The sequence below is a fragment of the Hypanus sabinus genome, unplaced genomic scaffold (genome assembly GCF_030144855.1).
Source record: "Hypanus sabinus isolate sHypSab1 unplaced genomic scaffold, sHypSab1.hap1 scaffold_1037, whole genome shotgun sequence".
Classification (NCBI taxonomy): domain Eukaryota; kingdom Metazoa; phylum Chordata; class Chondrichthyes; order Myliobatiformes; family Dasyatidae; genus Hypanus; species Hypanus sabinus.
Window position 1 is genome coordinate 111,764 of NW_026779090.1, and position 6,000 is coordinate 117,763.

At 46.2% G+C, this 6,000-nt stretch overlaps 1 protein-coding gene across 1 annotated transcript in view; it reads right to left on the reverse strand.

The window, feature by feature from the left end:
• The window catches only part of LOC132386154 (breast cancer metastasis-suppressor 1 homolog), a 37,739-nt gene extending 32,792 nt beyond the window's left edge, over positions 1 to 4,947 (reverse strand). The window contains exon 1 of the mRNA XM_059958446.1: positions 4,478 to 4,947. The gene's annotated coding sequence lies outside the window, so the exon portion shown is untranslated. The remainder of the gene's footprint in view (positions 1 to 4,477) is intronic.
• Between the last annotated feature and the right edge of the window lie 1,053 nt (positions 4,948 to 6,000).

Consider the following 6,000-nt stretch of genomic DNA (forward strand, 5'->3'; position numbering starts at 1 on the left):
TTCACTCGTCCATGCAGGTCTCCATCAAGTCAGCGATGACTGTGGCATCTCCGTTCAGATCCAAAGACGAATCCCTTAATTTGGTCTTAATCACCAATTCAAAGTGGTCCTGCAAGTGCTCCTTTACCATACGTTCACAGATCTCACCGGGGCAATGCCGTCCTCAGGCTCTGGGGAAAAGAAGTACCGGACTTGCCCGAGTGCAGGTGTGGGGTGACACTGATCAACTATGCTGGCGCCTCTGGTGATATGCTGGTGGTAGCTGGTCAGAGACTTGTTGAAGTCCCCCACAATGAGCGGGGACATGACTGCCTAGTTTCCACAGGGCCACCTTGCCATTTGCCAATGTTGGAACATACACTGAGATAGGATGATGGTGGAGAACTCCCTCAGCAGACACAATGGATGACACCAATTGTTCCAGGTTGGGTGAGCAGGACTGAGACAGAAAAAACAAACTAGATACTGACAGCTTTCTATGCACTAGTACAATGCACCTGTTTACTTGGTGACAAACAAGTGAGAGGCTCAGCCAGATGTACAACATTGGTAGGTATGGGCATACATCAGAGGCCTCCGTCGGTCAGGGTCAACCATGGATATTGCATCCTAGCTCGCTAGATACGCAAGCCAGCACAGTACGATATGGAGAGCAAGTTGTTGCCCACGTAGCAAGCTCCCCCTCTCCACACACCTGAACCTGGAGGAACAGCAGAGATCGATACAGTTCGGCATCAGCACCATCATAGTGCTGAACTCAACACAGGACTGCCTTAGGGCCCCCCCCCCCCCCCCACTCCAGACTTTTCCCCTCAGGGTTTACTCCCAAAGCTTTCCCCATGAGTGGGTACAGCCACAAGGCAGCGGGGGCTTTTCCTTCTCCCAGGTGAGCTGCCAGCCCAGCCACAGCTGACAAGCCAGAGTGTATCGTTATGTACCCCAGTTATACACAGTGACAGCCGTGTGTCCACAAAATCTGAAAAGCACTCCACAATATTGGAGCAAATAATCTGTACCCCAATTATATGCCTGAGTATAAAATTAAAACCCAGCCCACAGTTAAACCTGACCCGACCCAGGAACACAACCTCTGCCATCTCCCACCTGGTGAGCACTAGAAAGCACCAGGGAGTTTTGCTCTGCGTGCACAGCATGGGCTGACCAGTACTGCACGACATGCTAGCCTGATAAAGAGATCTTATTTTTTCTCATGACCAAATGGCAGGCGTCAATTAGACTCTATCATACCCAGGTTTACTAACATAGACCTTTACCCATCAGTTCTACACCAGCTGCAATTCAATGACACGTGTATGCACATTTTGTACCTCGGTGTCATGGCCCACAGACCTGTACAAAAATGCACTTACAGTGTCAGATACCGAACAGTATTATACCCGACAAACAAGAGAAAGTCTGCAGATGCTCGAAGTCCAAAGCAACACACATAAAATGCTGGAGGAACTCAGCCGGTCAGGCAGCATCCATGGAAGTGAATAAACAGTCGACATTTCAACGAAGGGTGTCGACCCGAAACATTGACTGTTTGCTCTTTTTCCACAGGCGCTGCCTGGCCCACTGAATTCCTCCAGCAATCTGTGTGTATTGCTGTGCCCGGTCTTGTCAGGCGCTCTCTCCGGTTCGAGAATGACTTGCTACCAACAGGGTGACCGATGAAGCCAACATGGGATCAACAGACTCTACCACAGATAGAGCAACAACAGCCGGCTGGGGCAGGCTGTGAATCACTTGCAAGCTGGTAATCTGTCAGGACAGCCCCTACCCTATCTGTGGACGAGTCTGCAATTCTAATGTTGGCCTCATTATGCACAGAGTGGAAACACCTCGTCCTTGATCCTAGGGGACTGCTTAAGAAAAAAATCCTCATCACCATTATATGCCATTTTGTATGACGTGGGCAATCATGGATTTAGACTATGATTGCTCTGGGCAAATTTTTCTACAGAAGTGGCTTGCCATTGCCTTCTCCTGGGCAGTGTCTTTACATGATGGATGACCCCCCCACCCCAGCCATTATCAATACTTTCAGAGATTGTCTGCCTGGTGTCAGCGGTCGCATAACCAGGACTTGTGATCTGCACCGGCTGCTCATACGACTGTCCACCACCTGCTCCCCAGGGTTCCAGTGACCCGGATTGGGGGGCTGGTGCCACACCTTGCCCAAGGGTGACCTGCAGGCCTGTGAAGGGTCACCTCCTTTGGTAGAGACGTATCTCTATCATAGTGCATAGTTCCCTGAAGGTGGGATCTCATGTGGATAGGGTGGTGAAGAAAGCTTTTGGTATGCTGGCTTATAATCAGAGCATTGAGTATAGGAGTTGGGGTGTAATGATAAAATTGCACAAGGCATTGGTAAGGCCGAACTTGGAGTATTGTGTACAGTTCTGGTCACTGAATTATAGGAAAGATGTCAACAAAATAGAGAGAGTACAGAGGAGATTTACTAGAATGTTACCTGGGTTTCAGCACCTAAGTTACAGATAAAGGTTGAACAAGTTAGTTCTTTATTCTTTGGAGTGTAGGAGGTTGAGGGGGGACTTGAGGGGGGAGGTATTTAAAATAATGAGGGGGATAGATAGAGTTGACGTGGATAGGCTTTTTCCATTGAGAGTAGGGGAGATTCAAACAAGAGGATGTGAGTTGAGAGTTAGGGGGCAAAAATTTAAGGGTAACACGAGGGGGAATATCTTTACTCAGAGAGTGGTAGCTGTGTGGAACGAGCTTCCAGTAGAAGTGGTAGAGGCAGGTTCGATATTGTCATTTAAAGCAAAATTGGATAGGTATATGGACAGGAATGGAGGGTTACGGGCTGAGTGCAGGTCAGTGGGACTAGGTGAGAGTAAGTGTTCGGCACGGGCTAGAAGGGCCGAGATGGCCTGTTTCCATGCTGTAATTGTCATATTGATCAGAAAAAAAGAGAAAAAGAGAAAAGAGAAAAAAAGACTACCAATATTAATCAGTGACAGACATTGCCCAGTGTACAGTAGCCATTGTTGTACTTTAGAATACCCTACTCAGTTATTCAGTGGAAGTGCTCCAACTTCTGACAACAAATACCTTCTTACATTTCCTCCCACAGTCCAAAGACAAACCGGTTACTAGGTTAATTGGTCGTTGTAAATTGTCCCACGATCAGACTTGGATTAAATCAGGGGCGCGGGGGTTCGCGGCCGGAAGGGCCCACTCCTCGCTTTAGCTCAATCAATTAAAAAAACATCAATAATCGATCAATGAATAAATAGCATGACTTATCACTTTTTAAATCATGATTCCAACTACAACGTTAAAGATCACAATATGAACAAATAAAATTCAAATCTTAAAAACATTGACGTCAAATATTAAAACTTTTAGACTGTACTAAATTTAAATAAAACAGAATGATTTAAGTATATTTAAGGACATTTTTAAAATGGAAAACTTTGATGATTTTACAGTGAGACTATAAGTACTTGAATTCCTGAATAATTTCTATTGCACAATTTTAATTTTAAAAAGTTTGAACACTTTAATTGAACTTTCATTGCCATCTTAAAGTAGTAACAATAAACTTGTAATTTTGAATTGACTCAGTGAATTTTGACTTCTTTTCTTTTTGAATCATTTTATTAAAAGTTTGAACATTATAATCCAACTTTCATTGCCATCCTAAAAGAGTAACTATGAACTTGTAATTCTGAATTGACTCGGTTTTTTTAAATTTTTGAATCATTTTAATAAAAAAGCTTGGAACATTTTAATTCAACTTTCATTTCCATCTTAAAACAGTGACTATAAACTTGCAATTTTGACTTTATTTCTTTTTTGAATCATTTTAATAAAAAAGCTTGGAACATTTTAATTCAACTTTCATTTCCATCTTAAAATAGTGACTATAAACTTGTAATTCTGACTTTATTTCTTTTTTGAATCATTTTAATAAAAAAGCTTGGAACATTTTAATTCAACTTTCATTTCCATCTTAAAATAGTGACTATAAACTTGTAATTCTGACTTTATTTCTTTTTTGAATCATTTTAATGGAAAAAAGCAGGAACATTTTAATTTAAACTTTCATTGCCATCTTAAGATAGTCATTACAAGCTTATAATTTTGAACTGACTGGATGAATTTCGACTGTCTTTTTTAAAATTTTTGAATAAAGAAGCGTGATCATTTTAGTTGAATTTTCATTGCCATCTTAAAACAGCAACTGTAAACTTGCAATCTTCAACTGACTAGGTGGATTTTCACTTTATTTTGGAATAGGAAAGAACCAGCTGGAGAAAGCGAAACAAACTTTAAGCTGGGTCAAAGACTAGCGAGAGATGGCGCCGAAACTCGAGGCAGCAAACCCCGAAAACACCTCAAAATGAACAGTTTTCAGAAGGATTCTTACTTTAAAAAAGCGAGTTCAATCAAAGAAAGATTCTTTTTTTTAAAAAAAAGAAGTTTTTTAAAAAGGGAGAAGACTCACCGCTCCGAGGCCACTGCCGAAAGGGTCCAGTTTCCAAGCGGTGTGCAAAAGGGCAGTGCGAGAAAGAAATGCTACTTTGGTGGATAGAGTGTTTATTTTAAAAAAATATATAATATATATATATATATATATATATATATAGTACGTGCGCCTATTTTGGCTAAAATTTAAAATCTAGTTAAAGGAGCCGGGCAGGGTGGTCTGCGCCTTTAAGAGTAACGGTCATCGGGCTCTGGAAGGTTCCAGGAGGCGCCGGCCTGTCCCAGTCGCCAGCTGCGGCCGTGCGTGTCAAAACACCCGTCGGTTTTCACTTTTAATCGCCTCTGTGATGTTTTATCCTTTATTAATCATTGATTCGGGAATGCTTATTGCTTTATTTAATTCTTGAGAGTGGAGGGGGACGCCCCCGGGCAGTTGTCCGGAGCTTGAAGGAACTTTTTTTTTGAACAACAGGAAGGAGCTCGCGCTGAACGGGGAGGGAGGGGGGGGCGTGGAGGAGGGTGACTGACGGGTCGCTCCGACCAATCGGGAGGGCGGCCAGGGTCGGAGGAGGGGTGGCTTGTGTGCGACGAGGAGCGTCTGAGGGTCAAGATGGGACGTAGAGATCGTGCCCCGAGGTGCTGCTGCCCCCTGCAGTACGGGATGATCGGCTCCGACGTGGTGCTGCCCCCTGCAGTACAGGATGATCGGCTCCGACGTGGTGCTGCCCCCTGCAGTACAGGATGATTGGCTCTGAGGTGGTGCTGCCCCCTGCAGTACAGGATGATTGGCTCCGAGGTGGTGCTGTCCCCTACAGTACAGGATGATCGGCTCCGACGTGGTGCTGCCCCCTGCAGTACAGGATGATTGGCTCTGAGGTGGTGCTGCCCCCTACAGTACAGGATGATGGGCTCCGACGTGGTGCTGCCCCCTGCAGTACAGGATGATCGGCTCCGACGTGGTGCCCCCTGCAGTACAGGATGATCGGCTCCGACGTGGTGCTGCCCCCTGCAGTACAGGATGATCGGCTCTGAGGTGCTGCTGCCCCCTGCAGTACAGGATGATCGGCTCCGACGTGGTGCCCCCTGCAGTACAGGATGATCGGCTCTGATGTGGTGCTGCCCCCTGCAGTACAGGATGATCGGCTCTGATGTGGTGCTGCCCCCTGCAGTACAGGATGATCGGCTCCGACGTGGTGCTGCCCCCTGCAGTACAGGATGATCGGCTCCGACGTGGTGCTGCCCCCTGCAGTACAGGATGATCGGCTCCGACGTGGTGCTGCCCCCTGCAGTACGGGATGATCGGCTCTGATGTGGTGCTGCCCCCTGCAGTACAGGATGATCGGCTCTGAGGTGCTGCTGCCCCCTGCAGTACAGGATGATCGGCTCCGATGTGGTGCTGCCCCCTGCAGTACAGGATGATCAGCTCCGACGTGGTGCTGACCCTGCAGTACAGGATGATCGGCTCTGATGTGGTGCTGCTCCCTACAGTACAGGATGATCGGCTCCGACGTGGTGCTGCCCCCTACAGTACAGGATGATGGG